The sequence below is a fragment of the Nannospalax galili genome, unplaced genomic scaffold (genome assembly GCF_000622305.1).
Source record: "Nannospalax galili isolate Female #2095 unplaced genomic scaffold, S.galili_v1.0 scaffold197, whole genome shotgun sequence".
Lineage (NCBI taxonomy): Eukaryota > Metazoa > Chordata > Mammalia > Rodentia > Spalacidae > Nannospalax > Nannospalax galili.
The window spans coordinates 2,599,041-2,618,530 of NW_008339846.1; positions in this window are offsets into that span (position 1 = coordinate 2,599,041).

The following is a 19,490-nucleotide window of genomic DNA, read 5'->3' on the forward strand; positions in this document are numbered from 1 at the left end:
GTTCCCGCTGCACTTGTTGGTTCCCTGAGTCAGACAGGCTCTGGTTCTGCCTCCTGACTGTAGCCACATCTGTCATCTTCCCATTGACCACACCAGGTTGCTGGGGGAGAACTTGGTGGGAAAACCTGCTTCAACCCCTAGTATAGCCTTTATCAGAAGAGAAATGCATCTTATTTAATCCTTTGGGGATTCTTAAGCACCCCTGGGACAGTTATCCTTCTAATGTCCTTTGTAAACTGTTCTGGTTTTAAAACCTTCCAGAAACACCTTAGTACTGAATTTGGTTTTCTATCAATTTTTTTCTCTGGGGATTTGGGCTTGACATAAGACTTGCCACATTTGTCTTCGAGTAACCCAAGTGGACCATTTCCTCTGTCTGGTCTTTTTTATATCTCTTATCTGTTATTTTGCAGAAATGTTTTACATGCTGGTCAGAATCATTTAGATTTTCCAAAGCCTCTCTTACTTTACAAAGATCCTGTCCCATCAAAGGGCTTAGGAAAGCCATTAAAGACCCATACCATTCTCGAGGTCCAAGTTGAATTAAGCTTTCTTTCTTATCTCTGGTGAACACAGTCTCATCTGGCCCAGTGAACTGGACATCATATATTGCTTTTCTCGTACCTAGTTCTGTCAGTAATGCCTGCCCCTCCTTTATAGTCCTCCAGCCCCTGCTAATCATGTTAGTCTCCCTTGGTAACAACCATGTATTTTTAATGTCTTCAACCAGCCATCCCATTAAGGATGGCTCCCCTCTGCATTGGCCTAGGTTGAACAGCCTATATTGCAAGGACGGATGGGTGGTTATATAACTCAGCTGTGAAGCTTCCGAAGGACTTAGACTGATGTCATTTGCTCCCATGTCCCATACCTCACAAGCCACGTGGCCAGGGGCTCTCTGCTTGCTTGCTTGTAAGTTTTTCCTAGTTTTAACAGTTCTAGCAGGGAATATTTCCTAACTACAGCACAGTTAGCTTTTTTTCCTTTTTACTATTATCTGTCACTTCCTCTGAGTCCTTGGACCTTACACAAGTCAAAGTGTCCGGCCTTTTTTCTCTCTCCAGCTCTGCAGCTGGGTCTGTCAGCTCAGCCTTTTCAGCTTCTTCTGCCTGGGACACATCCTTTATGATGCAAGGTGGTCAAGCACTCTCTCTGGGAGCTCCATTTGGGTCCAGAGCAGGTAAAAGATTTTCTAGCCTTTGGGTAACCTTTAACGAGTCTTCACAAACCCACAGCATAGCCCCACATTTATAACATAGCTGTGGCCCATGCTTCTGAGTGGCTGGCCTCTTTTTAGTTACAGATTTTTATGATCCATTGTATAACCCATATTACTATCCCTAACCCCATTAAGCATGTGGGTTTTGATTGGTTTCTCTCCTGGATTTGGGACTCAGAGCCCAGCTGACCCACCACAGGGGCAGCAGGAACAGCACTGCTTTCTGAGACCCACATCTCCAAGGCTGTAGTTCCTTTATCCAGCCTGACTACACCAGTTTTGTGGCCTGACTTCCCTCTGCGTCTCCTGCACAATCAGACAAACCATATAATATATTTTATGTGAGTTTATTAACTTACAAAGGAATGAGAACCCAGTGCCTAGCCCAGCATTGCCATGACTCAGAGCCCGCCTTATCAGACTGTGACACACCCATAGTCCCTGTTAGCATTCGCTCAAGCCTCCAGGGCCAGCGATCATGCCAGGTCCACAAGAGTTAGTCCATTCTGTTTTTCAGCTGCTGAGTGGCTGGCCGCATGTCCCCCACACCATGCGCACTTCCTGCGGCTCATGGCTTCTGTCCCAAGATGGCTCCCAGCAGCCCCTTCATAGTTCATGCTCTGTGTCAGGGCCCGCCCATTGGAGAACCTAGCCAATAGGGAGACAGCACCTCTGTTGGTTGCACCTTCCTCCTCAGCCACTGGACCAACGAGACCCAGCAGAGAACGTGCAACCTCCTGCCGGCATTGCAGGAGACCCTTTACCTCCAAGAGCGTGAGACAGAAATGTATTGGTGTGCTTTTGAGCAAACATGACATTGTTGTCTCATGTAAGGCTAAAGTATTATGGTGTTCATTCCTTGGGAAACTAATCAGGGCTTGAGAGATGTGTCTGAGCGCCATTCTGGGAATGGGAACACGGCTTTGAAAATGTCATTTTGACTACACTATAAAGTGTTTTCCAAGAATTCCCTTTCCACTATGTTCCCATTTTTAAAGGGCCACAAGAGGTATTTTAAATTAAAAAAAAAAACAAAAACAAATCTTTTTTCTCATGAGAGGTATTTCTATTGAGAAATTGAAATTGAAGGATAAGTAATTTTGCTTTTCATATTGAGGTCAGTGTATGCACTTATGCAGCACACAATATTTTGTAGCCATGCACACATGCATGCACACATGCACACACACCCCCAAACACACATGCACACACTGCTATTGATCTGCAGGCTCTGCTCATTGGTGTTGTGGGGTGTGGTCAAGGAACATGCAAACATACACACACCACACACACACACAGGCCCGCACACTGCTGCTGATCTACAGGCTGTGCTGTGGGGTGCAGTCAGGCTAGAATGACTAGGGCTCCCCTCACTGGGTCATCTTTTTGTTTGACTGATGCGTTAGTTTCTAGAACTGTTGGAGCAACTTACCACGAATTGGTGATTTTAAAAGACATAAATTTGTTCTTCCATAATTCTGCAGGTCAGTCAGTTTTGTGGACTAGCCCAGGGCTCCCTCCAGCTTCAGTCCCTTTTGGACACTCTGTGGGGTGCAGTTGCTTCCTCGCCATCCCTTTTTCTTAAGGTTGCCTGCACCTCTTGGTGTAAGGCTGCCATTCTCAATCCCACCTTTAAAGCCACAGATGTCATACATGTCTCTATGATCAGAATGGGCCATGCGCTCTGTTTTATGGACTTTGTTTTTTGGTTGCTATGATAAACAGCATGACGCAAAGTGATGTGGGGCAGAATGGGGTCATTTCATCTTACAACTCCTAGCTCACAATCTGTCACTGGGGGAACTCAAGGTAAGAACCTGCAGGTGGAGCCTAAAGCAGAGACCACAGAGGACTGGCTGCTGCATTCTGGCTTGCTCTCCTGGTTTGCTCGTACAGCCCAGGTCCTTCGGCCTAGGGCTGGTACCATTCACAATGGGCTGGGCCCTCCTGCATCGATAAGCAGTTAGGAAAATGCCCCACAGACATGGCCACAGGCCAGTTTGGTAGACGCACCCCCCAGTGAGACTCCTTCAGATAACTCTGGGTTATGTCACGTTGACAGCTGAATCTAGCTAGGACACAAACCATGTGATTGAATGGGACCTATCTGGCTGGTGGAGAATAGCCTTCCACCTCCATATCCCTTTGCTGTACACTGCGATCCATGCATAGATTTGGGGATTAGGCAGCAACATCTTTGCAAACCATCATTCTGCCTATGACAGTTATAACCATGCCTTCAAACAGAGCTTCTTTGTGGAGATGTTCATCAAAACTGGGCCTCTTCTTCTGATCATGTTCCTCTATTTGGGGCCTTTATACCCCAAATTTCCATTTTTTTGAATCCTACTCCCACCCCTTGCCACAGCCCCAACTGACTGAAGGATGCATCCTTCCATCAAAGATGACATTAGCCTGCTTGTGTCTGGGCTGGTTGGGCACTCTTCTTCCTCAGGAAAATCATCCAGTCCACCGCAGTGCATCACAGTGAGGCAGGCTAGATCAATAATCAATGGGGAAGGATTGCATGTAAAATAGAGAAAGAAAGTAAAGCAAGGGTTTGGTTAAGCTAGTCACAAAACGTTTTCTCTATTTAATCACTGCTATGAGTTCATAGATAGGGCTCCGAGTTTCCTTGACACTAGAGCAAAGAACACAGTTTGATTATTCACAATGGTTTCCAAAGCCATTTGGCCGCAAATTCTGTTTTTCCTGTTTGTCTCCAATGGTTTATTACAAATGACCCAAGCTATGAAGCCAACTGGAGCCAAAGTGCTTTGTGAATTCTGACCTGACCTGCCTTGTTCTTTGAACATGTTAGGGAGCTTGTATCTCACGTTCCTGCACTTATTATTCATTATCCCTTCTTCCAAGGAGCCTTTACTCAAACATCGTCTTCCTTCCTCCAGGGATCTACTCCTCTGTGGCATGACAATCTCTATCTCCTTTGCACTGAGTTACTTATTCTGCGTATTCTCATTGGTAGACACGCTATGGGTTCAGTTCAGTTGCTCTCTCTAGGTGATTTCACAGTGAGGGTCTACATGCAGCTCTGCCCCCATGTGTGTTAAGTTCCTCAGGTTCCAGGAGGTAAGGCTAATCACCAAACATTTTCTCCGAGTGTTATCTAGTCACCAGCATGAGTCCACAGATACATCTCTGGGTTTCCTTGGCACTAGAGCAAATAGCACAGTGTTCAGGTGCTTAAGGGAAAAGGGCTAATTTCACTTTACAGTTTGAGGGCTTGTAGTCCAACATGGCAGGGCAGACACGACAGCAGAAACAGGAGGCAGCTGAGCCCATCACATCTGCAGTCAGGAGGTAGAGAGACTAGTGTAAGTACTCAGCTCACTGCCTCCTCGTTGTGCAGTCCGGACTCCAGGCCATGGATGGTACTGCACACATTTAGGGTAAGTCTTCCCACACCAATTAACCTGACATGGATAATACCTCATAGCTATACCCAGAGGCTTGTTGACAATCAATGTTAAACATCACTCTATCTATCTATCTATCTATCTATCTATCTATCTATCTATCTATCTATCTATCTATCTATCTGTCTGTCTGTCTGTCTGTCTGTCTGTCTGTCTGTCTCTCTGTCTCAATCATCTATCATCTGTCTATCTATCTCTATCATCTATCATCTATCTATTATTTTAAATCATTGAAAGTCATCTCAATGAAATACTAGAGTTATTGCTTATATCTGCTTAGGAGTAAGTGTTGATTGAGAGTGAAAAACAGTGATTTTATATATGTATATGTATGTACTGAAAGAAATAAAGGAAAGAAAACACAAAAATTTAAAACTCTTCCATGAATGGAGGTAATTTTCTAAAATTACTCAGTAAGTAGATTATGGAATTTTCCACTTAGTGTGATAATCCCTACAAAGCCTCATGGATTTGCATTTCTTTTGTTCCCAGAAGAGACCAGGGAATGATACTTGGAAATGTGTACAGAAAGATATGAGGACTCAAAAATGGGAGCAGAACACTGGGTTTAGAGAATATGGGCATATTTCTGCCTTTAGAGGATTTATGTACACATAGTAGGCAGAAGCTAGAAAGTAATTAGTGATTAATTATGTTCCAGAGAAACAGAACCTGCCTTCAATTTTCTATCTATCATCTATCTATCATCTATCTCTATCTATCTATCTATCTATCTATCTATCTATCTATCATCTATCTATCTAATCATCTATCTTATCTATCTATCTATCATCAATCATCTATCATCTATCTCTCTATCTATTATCTATCATCTATCTATCTATCTACCTATTATCTATCATCTGTCTATCATCTATCATTTATCTATCTATCATCTATCTGTCTATCTATCTATTTATCATCTATCTATCTTCTATCATCTCTCTATTATCTATTATCTATCATTTATCTATCTATCTATCTATCTCTCTATCTATCTATCTATCATCTATCATATATATCTATCATCTATCTATCATCTATCTATCTATCTATCTATCTGTCTATCCATCTTCTATCTCCCAGCCCTCTGTCTTTTATCTATTAACATTTTTGTTTATCTTTATCTCTGTAATACCTCTCTAAATTCTTGTGTTATGATTTGTATCTGAACTGTCTCCCCCAAAAGCTCATGTATTGAAGGATTGCTTCCTAGTTGGGAAATTCTAAAAACAGTTGTAAGAGGTAAGACAGAGGTAAGACAGAGCTGCAAGAAAAAGTCCACCTAGGACAAATCCTTGGTAGTGGGCATACAATTCTGGGCCCTTCCTGTCTGGTTCCCATCTGTCGAGAAGTGAGGACCAGCTCTGTCACAGGCACCACCATGGTGATGCTCTGCCCAAACACATGGGACCAAGCAACCATGGACTATACCTTCTGAAACAATGAGCCAGCATAATCCTTCCTCCCTTAAATTATTTAAGTTAGTGTTATGTCACAACAATGATAAAATGAACATAGGAAGTTGGTCCAGAGAAGTAGGGCTGTTGCTATGACTACATTTGATCTCATGGTTCTTAAACTGTTGATACTTTTCTGAGAGAAATATGGAAGTGTTTGGAGGTGAGGGCTAGAGAAGCCCCAGAATGTTGTAAGTGGATCTTACCATAAAATTCTGGTGGGATTATAGAACATGGGATGTTGACAGGAGTGTGGACACCCAAGCCTCTGCTCATGTTTTCAGATCAGTATAACTATTAGGAATTACAAGTGAGGCCATTCATTACATTCTGGCAAAGAATTCATGCACATTTTGCCATCTGAAACCTTGTGGAAGGCCATGACTCAGGCTTGATATGAAAACTAGTGACTACTTTTAGTCAGGTTTACGGTGGACCCAGGAGCACAAAGCACAGCAGGATGACTTTTAAAGTATGTCAGCTGCCAGAAAAAGAGTGAGTTAAGATAAAAAGTTGTGGGCAAGGAAGATATGGCTGTTAAAGACGTTAGTGTCATTAGATGAATCCAAGTACTTTATGCTGGGATGCCTTGAGAGCCTCTCAGGATTTGTCAAGAACATGTCTATCGAAGGCTCCAGTGCATAAAATCGTGAAATCATTTGAAAGACTCTTCCAGAGAAGAAAGATCCAACAGGTCACCCTACTTTCATAAGACCGGAGAAGTGTTTTCTTGGGCCCAGCCACTTAGGCACTCGAATGTCAACATAACGATGGTTCAAGGGAGCCCAGGTGTGACTTGAACTGGTGGCAGACCTTGGTCATCCATAGGTTGCTTACCTTAAATTATGAAGAGCTCAAGAATCATCAGGTCATGGAAAATTCAACTGACGCTTCAAACGAAGGCCTGAGACACCAGGCAATGTGTAGCGGGGTGCCATTCCCTGTCAGGAACCTGGAAATGTGTGAGGCTGTGCAAGCGATGCCCAAGCTGCCGTGGAGGCCTCAGGGTGTTGGAGACGGCAGAGAGTGGAGCCTCTGCTGGGCTTCAGTCTTGCTTTGGCCCCATTTCTCCTCCCTGTGTGCACATTCTTCTGTTTGAAACCAGAATGTTACTCCATGTCTCTATATCTTGGAAGTATGTTTTCTTGATTTTGATTCTACAGGATCTCCCAGTGACTAGTTTTCCTTTAGGCATAGAGAAGACTTTGAACTTGGGCTTTTGAATAATATTGGAGCTGATAAAACTTTGAAGACTCTTGAAGATGGACTAAGTACATTTCATGCTATGAGATGGTCATAAGCCACTGGGGGCCTGGGGCAGACTGTCATGATTTGAATATGGAATGGATGCACAAACTCATGTGTTGTGGGTTTATTATCAAGCTGGTGGTGCTCTATTTGGAAGTTGTCACAGCTTTAGGAGGTAGGGCTTAATTAGAGGAAGTTGTTGCTTGGAGTGTGTCCTTGGAGGTGTCTTGTCCCTGAGGCCTTCTTGTCTCTTTGTTTCCTTTTACACTGATGTGACTAGTCTCTGCCACACATTTCTACCACCATGATTTCTTGCTTCAATTCAGAATCACTGAGCCAAGTGATTATGGACTGAATCCTCTGAAACCAGGAGCCAAAATAAATCATTCCTTCTTTAAGTTACATCAGGTGACACGGTGACAAGAAAATCATAAAATAGGCATAGATCTGTTATCTATTTCATAGATTGTTATAGATCTATCTATATCATATAACATTTATCTCTATCTATATAATCTATTACTACATAGATTTATTTTAGGGGCTTGGATCATGTGATTACAGGTAAGTCAAAATTCACAATTTGGCAGACTGGGAATTCAGATATGAGCTTGTCATGAGTGGTCTGTTTTACTGTCAGTTTAACTCAGAGTAGAGTCACCTAGGAAGGGAATCTCAATGGGGAACTGTCTAGCTTAGGTTGACCTGTGACAGATTTTCTTACATGTAATTGAGGTGGGAAGACCCACTCTGAGTGGGTCCTGGATTGTAGGGGTGTGGAGGAGGTGAGCCGAGCACTAGCATGTATGCGTGCGTCCCTCTCTGCTTCTGTCTGTGGATGTGGTGAGCTGCTTCAGGTTCCTCCACTTCCTCACAGTGATGGGCTGTTCACCGGGAACTGCAATCCAAAATAAACCCTTTCTCATTAAGTTCCTTTTCTTAGGCTATTTGATCACAGCAACCAGAAACAAAACTAAGACAGAGCTGATGCAGCTTTGTATACAATGCCTCGAGGCAGCAAGCCGGACAGGCACTCGGGCAGGGTGTCTGTGTTGCAGGCTTTACGCAGAATACAACTATGTGTAAACTCATCTTTGCTCTTACGGCTTCCAACTGATTGGGTGAGGCCTGCCTACACTGTGAAGGGTTTCTTGCATCACTAAAGTCTGTAGCTGTATATGATCATTTTTGTTCAATGTATGACTTTTATTGAATTTTTGTGCATTTCATACAATAAATCTTAAATATATTTAACCCCCCCTCTGCTAGCTGCACCCCCGTAACCCCCTCCTACTGGAGTTCACGAATTTTATTATATATTTTAAGGCTTATTGAGTCAAGCTTTTGTACCCAGATGGCCCTTGATGCAAGTTCATCCACTGGAGTCTAGTCGGCCCATCTAGAGTCACGCCCTTAAAGAAGTCTACTCTCCCTCACCCCACAGTAATCATCTGCCAGTAGTTCCATGGCTAAGGTTGGGGCCAGCTGCCCATTTCCCTAGTTCTATGCTGTTTTTTTTGTCTGATTAAGTCTGCATGGATCTTGCCATGCTGACACCATTGCTGTAAATTCATATGAGCAAGTTTCCAGAGGCCTAACCACTTCTTTTTTTTAAATTTTATGTGTATGTATGTATTGCCTGCATGTAGGTAGTGAACCTGTGTTGTGCAATGCCCGTGGAGGTCAGAAGAGGCTGTGGGATCCCCTGGGACTGGAGTTATGGACACTTGTTAGCCACCATGTGGGGGCTGGGATTCGAAGCTGGGTCTTCTGCAAGAACAACCAGTTTTCTTAACCGCTGAGCCATCTCTCCAGCCCAAGGCCTGACCATTTCTAAGAAACACTTTCACATCCCTCTGCCAAGATGATACTTAGAACTAACTACCACATTGGTTAAACAGTGAGCTTAGGTAAAATAACTCATTTTATTTTTGTCACAGCAACAGTTTAAAGAGATTTAAGGGCCCGCTGAATCAAATCGTTTATAGAATGAGCAGATTTTATTCATTCTCTCATAGATATTATTTTTCTTTCAAGCCCACTAATACCTTTTTGGGTCATTCCAAGGATCTGGAGGTGAAAGCAAGAATGTCTGGACTCCTGTCTTCCTCCTCCTGAGACCATCATAGCTATTCCTGGGGGTAAGTCATTAGCCAAAGGTGAGTTGCTGGGAAAAGAATGTTCTAGAAAAGAGGAAAGTGGAAGGCACTACAGCTATAGGTATTGCCCCCAGGCTCTTAGGCCAGTGAAGGGGGGGCTTCCCCTGAGTCCTCCAAATTACCTTCCTGGTTGGAGGTACGTGACTTTCCATGCCCAGCCCCAAGAGCACAGTTTTCAGCTTCTCAAGATCTAAGTCCCCTGTGCAGAGACCACCTTATACATGTTGAAACATTTTGAGAGGATAAAGCAGTAGACAGTATATTTTAGGGTTGCTGCTAAGTTTTTTTAAAAAATTTTATTGAGCTTTTGTACATTTCACACAATTTTTAATCAAATTAAGACCCCCCCATCCATGCCCCCACACCCTCCCATGGGGCCTCATGTATTCTTCCATACATGTTAAGTCCCATTGGGTCAGTTATTTTACCTGGATGTCCTTCGGTTCAAGTTCATCCACTGGAGTCTATTCAGCCTATCTAAAGATCTTAAAGAAGGTCTAGTCTCCCTCCCCCAGCAGTTATCAGTGTCCAACAGTTCTCAGGCTAGGGGATAGCCTGCCCATGTCCCTCGATCTACTTTGAGCCCTTGTCTGATTCAGTTGGCATGGGTCTTGTGCTCAACCACACCATTGCCACAAGTTTCCATAAGCAAGCTTATGGTGGCCTGAAAGCTTCTGTTTCCCTATATTCCCAGGACCAATCCTGGCTCTTACAATCTTTCCAACCCCCCTTCCACAATGGTCCCTGAGCCATGGGTAGGTGAGGTTTAATATAGGAGTCCTATCCAAGGACACACATATTCTTCAGTATCTCATTCTTTAAAACAGCCAGTTGTAGCCTTTTGTATGCATTGCACTCTGTTGTATAAAAAGATTCACTGGCGAAAGATGAGAGATGCACTGGTGTTCCCTCCAACCTCTGTTCCACTACGTTCTGTGAGCCTTAGGTGTAGAGGTTCCATTGTAGATGTATCACCTAGGACTGGGTATCTCTCAGACATGTATTCTCTGTGTGTGGTCAGCTGTGGAACTCTGCAGTAGCCTCCATCTGTTGCAAAAAGAAGCTTTGATGAGTGGTGTACAGTATGCTTGTCTATAACTATAAGGATCCATATTTAGGATATGGTAAGAAATTTCATTTTTCTAGAGATATGACACAGATAGGATTTTCTCTAGGATCTATGGCTTCTCCAGCCACATATATTTGGCTATAATTACAATGCCACCCATGAGTTGACTCCCATTGATAGGGCTTAAAATCCAATCAGATAGCTGTTGATTACCAACCCCCTCCCAGATAACAGTGTCATTACAGCACCAATAGAGGTAGTTTGCAGCACCAGTCATTATGGTTACTTGGCTTTCGGGCCAGGTTGGATCATTGATTAATTTTCTCCCTTAGCAGCTTGCATAGTGTCCTCTAGAACTATGAGAGCTTGTCTCCAGGGAAAAGTCTTCTAGGTCAGTTCCTGCTCCATTGCTCCAAGTCCTATGTCCAAAGTATGTCCTGTCTTCGGCAGTAGGGTCTTACCTTCAAGTTCTGGGAGATAATCAAGGGCTCTGGCAATGGCCTGTGATATTTTGGGAGTCTCTTGGACCACTCTGACCAACCACTCAGAGTGGGGGTCTCTCCAGTCTGGCACCGTGCTCCTTGTCATACATCCTCCAAGTGTACACACACCTAATGCTCAGACACCATACGTACGTTTCTCAGCAGGTTTCCAAGCCAACACCTTCCCTCTGTCATCTCATGCTACCCTCGATGCATTCATTTCTTCTCTCTTTCCTCTCATCCAATCTCATAGCTCCCTAGTCAAGCTCCCTCATTATCTCCACCCTTCCCCCCATAACACCTGCCTCCCCCATCTGCCCTTTCCTGAGTTCCCTCTTCCCCTGCCACCCCATGGTCCCCTGCACGTCCCTCCCTCCCACCTCCCAGCCAAACACTCCCATTTCCCCCACCTCCAACCTGCTAAGATCTATTCCCTACTTTCCTCCTCTTTTGCCCCCCCCCTTTATCTGTTGAATTTGCAAAGCAGTTATATGAAGGACATTTTACTACTATGATGATTAATTTTAGGGGTCAACTTGGCTGAGTTAAAAGATGCCAACAAAGCTGATGAGACACTTCTTTGGGTGTTTCTGTGAAGGCATAAGCAATAGACACTCTCACCAGTGGTGGCAGGTGACATCCATCTGCTGAACTCCCAAGCAGAGCAAAGAGATACAGAAAGGGCAATCTCTCTCTCTGTCTTTCTCTGTCTCTGTCCCTCTGTCTCTGTCTCTGTCTCTGTCTCCTGGAGCTAGAATAGTTTCCCCCTTCTGCCCTTGGACATATGGCTCCTGGCTCTTGAGCCTATGTAACCAGCTCTCTAAAGCCCTTCAACCCTGCTGGCTGGTGCTGGGATTTTTCTGCTTGTTTGTGAAACAGTTTTGTTTTTGTTTTTGTTTTTGTTTTTTGGTCTTTTTGAGACAGGGTCTCCCTGTAGCCCCAGCTGTCCTGGGGCTCACTATGTAGACCAGGCTGGCCTTGAACTCACAGAGATCCTGCCTCTGCCTCCCGAGTGCTGGGGTTAAAGGCGTGTGCCACCACGCCTGGCTGTGAAACAGTTTTACTGTAACCATCTCCTGTTGCTTCTGTTTCTCTGGGGAACTCTGGCTGTCTCACTACTTATCTGACTTTCCACCATGGATGTTTGAGAATGAAAGACGAGGTAGGATCTCATTAAGTGGAAACTATGTGTGGTAGTTTTAAATTGGTTAAGCTTGTGTTATAAATTTTCCTGCACCAGAGAAAACTACAAAATAAAAGGGAAAAATGTATCAATGTCTCTGGTTTCTGAAAAGCATCACTGCAATCTGATCTCACTTCTCTGGATGAACTTTTACGATTTCTTGTAGGAAATCGGCAACATTAGAGCAAAAACAGGATACCAGGAAAACTTGAACTTCTATATAAAAGCTTTTATAATCAATCTATACGTGATGACCCTCCATATAATATTTAAAACAATACATTGCATGTTCTGTGTGCAGGTAAAGGCCAGACAGTGGATCTGAACAGGTGGATGAACAGAAATGGGCCCTGCCCTCCTGGTTACAGCCTACTAAATACTCTACATACATGTGTGATTAAATATTGTGAGAAACTCCTGAGGAAAGCTATGACGCATTCTAGGAGAGGGAAATGGTAGCGCTGATGTAATCAGGATTCGTCAGAGAAGGCTTTGCCAACGACATGAACTTTAAGTTCTGCTTTGAAATGTGATTAGGAGGTAGTCTACAAAGAGGTGGGCTGTGAGGACCCAGGCAAAGGGGGAGAGAGTGGAGGATGAAGATGCTTTGAGCAGACAGGGTGCTGGGGGTGTGTGGAGTCGAGAGGAGGCCAGGGGGTGAAGGTCTTGGCCTCTGTGAGCGCAGACCAAGGACGGACAGCTTGTCCCTTGAGGGTTTCACCAGGTGAGGTGTGAAGTTCACACCAGGTGTGAAGTTTGCAGGTGGCACATTAGTGGCTCTGTGGGGAAGAAGGAGGAGATCACTGACAAGGGAACAGAGTCCAGGCTGGACGTCACTGCCATGGTCACATGAGAGAGAATTCACAGACCTTGTGCAATCAGGTTGCATGCCGCATTCTCAGCTCCAGACTCAGGCCAGGAGCCTCACCAGTACAGGACACTGGAACATACGTGACTGTACATTCAAAGGCTGTGTGGGCTTCCCTGCTTCTTGACTCCTGCATCAGCCTGGAGGGCCTTGAAATGATCTGAATCGCTGCTTTCTCGTGTTAAGTATTGAATTGATAATACCGTACGTTTTTTGTGACTAATAAAAAATATAATGAATGCGGAATTAAGCATGCAGATCTTGGTCTAGTGTGCAAGGTTGATCAGTATTTTGTAGACTGGAGTCTGTGGAGAGAGATGAGAGTCAGCACAGGAACTGTGGTGTTGGATGCAGAAAGGCTTTGTGAGAGGAGACTCAACGCCAGCGCAAATTTGATTCTTCGTGGCTCTTATCGTCAAGGGAGCTGTCAATCTGATTTATGCTTAGTTCTCCTATGATTTCACCAAGTTGTTTTGTTAAATATATAATATAGCCACAGAAGCAAAGCTCTTAAGGATTTTTTAAGCAATGCAAATATTTGATTTGAAACATTGATTTTAACAGACTTTCAAGATATACTGATAGTATCTATTACCATATATGCGGGAATGGCTTTCATAAATGGACATAATCTGGAGAATTAGCTTTTAATCAACCCCAGCAAAACCAGGTACTCTTGTGTCTTGTGACTTGGGCACCTGATCTCATATCCTGGAAGCCACAATTTGGCACTCTACTGAAGAAGATTGGGAAGGACATTTGACTTCGGGTGAATGAGATGTTTTAGAACTGGGGCTGGAAAGGCATGATTGTCTGTTCAGATTAGGGTGGAACCAAGCTTATACTTTCCCAATTGAAGCTGAAGAAACCATTTTGAATAAAATCATGGGTGGGGCTAGACTCAAGGGCCGAGTTCCAGATTCTTCCAAGTTCAGGCCCACTCATAAAAACTAAATTTAAGCATCAGGTTATTTGTTCAGGTAACTGTAGTGTTGGTATAGTAACACCACACACACTGCCCTGTTTCATTCCCTTTGTCTTCTGAGAGCTGGTCATATTTTCATTGAATTATTGAAGAAATCAAGATTCAGAGAGTTAAAGCAACTTCCCAGGTTGCACAAATAATGGATGGGAGATGTTGGATTTAACTTTGTTTTATGTGTAAGAGAATTGCTTTTTTATGTACAAATCTGGCAGAAATTCCTATAATAAAGACAGAATGCACAGACAGTGGACCAATCAGTCTGCCACCTGCTGACCCCATCATAAACAGTGCGAGCAATTTTTTGTGACAACCCCATTTTGGGGGGTCATGACTTTCAGATGTGGGAACAGTATGCTCCCCACTTTTGATATGTGAGCTCTACTTGCTTACTTGCTTTGTGTTGAACTCCCATGAGAGAACTCTGAATGTACATTTAGGTTATGTGAAGCATACACTCTTTTAATTATGAGCTGCTGTGTTGCATAACATTTGAAAATGGGAGTTTGGGTTCACATAGTCTTGTTTACTTAAGAAAGCATTGCCCTCAGGGGCATAGTTACATTAAATTATTCAGAGGTAGGGACCTGAATCTTTGCTTAATTAAAAGCACTGGAATCATCAATTGCATCAGACTCATTTGAAAGCAGTCAGAGACCCACAAAGCAGAAGGAATTTGTAGAAAAAATGGGAGAAGCCTTGCTTGGGCAGTGCTTGCCTGTCTGTGCCCTTCCTCAACTGGAACAGAGCATTGCAAGCTTACAGGGTGAGGCCCTTGAAAATATTCAGACAAGGTCAGAGTCATTCATCTTTGGTGGCAAACCTGGGGAAGCACACAGCCCCACCTTGAGTGTCCGACTCCACACTGCAGTAACCCAGTGACCGTTTTGCATATCCTCATACCCACAATTCCCCCTGTGAAGCTTTCTGTCTCGATGATAATAGAACAAGCTTTCAAGGATGCAAAAATGGACGACTCATGGACTAGCACTGACATTTCACAAGCCTCATCTTTTCAGATTCTTCCTCACTGATGTTCACAGACGCATTGTCGCTCAGGAAAGCCAGAGTTCTTCAAGCAAGGGACGGTGCTTTCCAGTCATGCCTTAAAACAACCTTGGATGGATGTGAAACTGTACTTCACATACAACCCACTTTACTTCCAACCAGCATGTGTAATATTTCCTTATCTAGCAAATAAGGAATTTTTTAGTTAATTAGCAAGATGGGAAAAACTGTAGGTAAAAAATGATTTTTGAAAACCTGACATTAAATTCTATCCCTTTAAAAAATACTATATGAATTTTTTTCATTTTTATTAAGATGTTGTGAGTTTCATACAATATATTGGGATCATGCTTAGACCCCCCTATCTGTACCCACTCCTTAAAGCCCCCCACCTCCGCCTGATTTTGTGTACTCTGCTATATATATTAAGGTCATTGAGTCAAATTTGTGTTCTCAATTGCCCTCTGGCACGGGTCTATCCCCTGGAGCCTGGATAACCTATCCAGCTTCACACTCTTGAAGAAAACTGACTCCCGCTCTCCCAGCAGCTGTCAGTTACCTACGGTTGGGGCTTCCTACCCATTTCCCTACTTCTGTGCTGGGATTTTGTTGGACTTGAGCTTATGAGGGTCTCACGCATGCCGTCACCATTGCTTTATGAACTATATTAAATGTTTTCTTGGTATCTTAAGCTGATTTTTCTATATTTGATCAAATTATTTTCATTTTGCTGTGAGACATCGCTATGAGCAATGATTGCTGGTTTGGAAAGTGCAGGATATTTGGCTTGAGGTGTGTTGATCTCAGGAGAGATCCCTAAATGTGATTTTGCTGACAGCCACTTAGTTTCATGTATTTATGGCTTTCTGAAAGTTTTTATGGAGACATTTGCAGTCTCATGATCTATGGGGCTGTCTGGCCTGGTTATCCTGGAAACCCCAAACACCCAACCCTTTTGCAAGTCCTTTTCTTCTTAGTAAGTCAAAGAGCGAATGCCAGTGAGTTGAGTGACAGTTACAAGCAGCCAGCACTGTTTTTCCTTCAGAAGCCCAGTTTTTGTTTTTCTTCAGTCCTACAGGATTCATTTACCTTTCACATCATGTTATGTGGGTAGCTGACAGGGTGTAACGGTGCAAGTGTCCCTTAGCAACACATTTCCTTTAAGCCATGCCTCTATCTCATCATTTTAAAATAAAGATCCTTTTACAGATATCATAGGCTGTAGGTTGTCATGTGATTTTCTTTTAGCTCTCTTGGAAGCCAAAACAATTAAAATCCCGTAAGTCAGTATTTCCAGTAAGCCACTGGTTGATCTGAGGCCCCTTTCAAGCCCTTGGTCACTGCCGTTCTGATTCAGTGACAGTCAGTTTCCACACGTGCTTCCACATCACTGAGAACGAGCAAAGAACAAGAAGACAGGAGCATCTCCAGGTGTCAGCTTGTTTCCTGAGACCAGTTCTGGGTGACTTCACAACACCAAACCTTGTTATTCTCAGGTAAATCTTTGAAGTTGGGCGTAGGGTGACCCCAGCTCACAGGAGTGGAGGTGAGAGATCACCTGTGAGTTTGAGGTCAACGGCTATGCAGTGTTCAAGGTCTGCCTAGCCTACATAGCAAGGCTCTGCCTCACGAGACCAACCAAACCAAAAAAATCCTCCCCAAACCCCCAAACCAAAGAATGCACTATGATGGTTTTCAGTATGAAATGTGCCTCCGTCTCCTGTGGGATCATGTGTTTGAACACTTGGTTCCCAGCTTGGCACTCTTTAAAAGATTATGGAACCCATAGGAGGTGGCGCCTCACTGGAGGAAGTCCATAGCCCCACCCCGCTTGCTTCCTGAGTGCACATGCAGCCTTCCTCTGGCTCTGTGTCCACACCTCCCCTACCTGTTTCCATGTCTTCCCCACCATGGACTCTATCCCTCTGGAAACTTAAGCCAAAATAAGTCCTTTCCTCTCTCTCTCTCTCTCTCTCTCTTTTTTTTTGGGGGGGGGGGTCAGGGTATTTTATCGCAGCAACAGAGAAGAAGTGGACGTAAATGAGTGTGGCAATCCTGACCCTTCTGAAAGCAGCAGGCCAGTGTGAAGCACCACCCACTGATCCTCTGAATGTTGCCTATTCCTGTCCTGGAAGTTTGATTGATGGCTCACTAGCAGAATAAAATACATTCAACATATGTTCAGGTGGCTTAAACCCATAAATACCACTTGCTTGAGGGAGAGCTCATGAGCCTTGCTGTTTTGCTCAAAGTCATCCACAGCATGTCTTGCCTAGAGACCAGAGCATTCAAAATCTCTGCGATACTCAAGGGTTATGTTATAGTTCTGACCAGCTGTAAGCTAGTTCAAGGGTGCCGAGGAAACTGAAGGCAGGGGATGCTAGTTGAGGTCTAATAGGTTACTGGTAGTAAAAGGAATTGTTGGTTTCTAGGTTGGTTATCCAGGTGTAACTGTTAACCTGAGTAGCACCTGCATACATTTCCTGGGGCTGCCATTAATACATCTCCATAGACTGGGTCACCTGCAACAGCTCAGCTTGTACCCTCCCCCACACGCTGCACTCCAGGGGTCTGAATTCAAGGTGTCAGCTGGGCTCTGATCTCACCACAGACTCTGGGGGAAGCATAGGTCCTTTGGTCTTCTGGTTTCTGGATCAGGGTGAACTTCGGCTGTGGGTACAGCACTGCAGATGCCACCGTGTCCTTACAAGGTCCGATTTCAACTGTCATTCTTTTCATCTTTTTAAATTATCTTTTTACTCTTGTAATGATAATGGTCACTGAATTTAATGTCCGTCTTATTAATCCAGGACCATCTTGTCTTAAGATCTTTAACTTAATTACAGTAGCTCCAAACCTTTTTTGTGGGAATGACTTTTCTGGGAATGCTTTCCGTCACAAAAGAGAGTCTTTTCTCCTATTGTAACCAAAGTTAATCTTATGCTTTGAGATCTAGGTTTGTTTAAAATGCAAACAATCTTATTAGACCTTGGGCTCCTTTTGTAAGCTAAACATACAGCTATATGCCTCATGACCCTTCTTTGCCCATGACTTAGAATAATGTTTGTGTGTGTATGCTGTGAAAATATCGGTGTTGAAATCCACAAACATAGAATATCTTTGGGAGTAATTATTCCTAGTTTACGTTGTAAACAGCAGGTGGGATTAGACTGATAACATCTGTTTATGGCTGTGTATGCTGTTCTGGGTTAGTAAGGAGCAAAAAGAGAAAATCCTCTGATAAGACCAAGTTCCTCTTTCCTTTCTCACATTACACTGGATGTACTGGTCAATAAGCAGAGACTAAGTCCTTTGGGGGAACAGTTCTAAGAGAACTCAGCAGGAATGAGCTCTCAAAATGAATCAGGCTCACTCTTGGTTTTAACTGATGCTGAGTCAGGCTGTCTTTGTTCAGACGCCCCATATTGTGGCATCTTTCTGCCACATTTGCTTTGAAGTAATGTCACCTGCAAAGGTTTTATAGCTAGCGCTTGGTAGTATATTTGGGGGACTACCTGACTCTCTTATAATAGTAGATTTTTATGTAACAGGGATAAAGTCTGCTGCTCTTTCAGTTGGTGGTTTCCAGAGTAAACCTTACTGTACCGTGGCCATCCCTGAGGGCTCTGCAGTTAGCTCTGCAGTTTTCCTCAGTGGTACTGCCCCTCCTCAGAGCATGGTTCTTTAGTCTTATCTGCAAGAACTCTGACACCATCTGTATTCATGGCAGAAGCCTATATTGCCTCTCCTACCCACAGCGCCCCTGCCTTTCCATGGAACCATCTGCTTCTGCCCTGCGTACATTATCCAGACCACTACTTAGAGTTGTCAGCAGCTTTGAGTCTTGGGGCGGACTCCTGTAATGAAAACCATCCTTCTGAAGCTTGCTGAGCGCAGGCCAGTGTTCCAGTTAAATAAGCACTAGATTGTGAGATGACTGGCTTCCCACCTTTGTCTCTGTTGAAGCTCTCAGGGTCTGTCTTGCATTTGAGATTAACCCACACTGTCTTCATGAGAGAGAGGAAATACTTTAATGTTTATGAAAGGTATTCATGAAATTTCACCCAAGAAGCTCTGAGAACTGTCTTCCTGACTTAGTAGGTTAGAGCTAAGAATATTCATCTGAAGTTCATGACCGAAATCCAGTACATGTTTGGATATCATCTTGAAAAGAGCTATTCTGAGTAACAGAGTATGAGAAAAGTTTGGTCTAGTTTGAGTATTTCAGGAATGTTGTATTGCATTAGAGATGATTGTCTAGTGTAACAAAATGAGAAAAAGCAATGTATTTTTACCTAGGTAAATATTGATTTCCATGAAGATATACTGCTATTAAGATGTTATGGGGACCCAAAGATTCACTTAGAAAAAAATA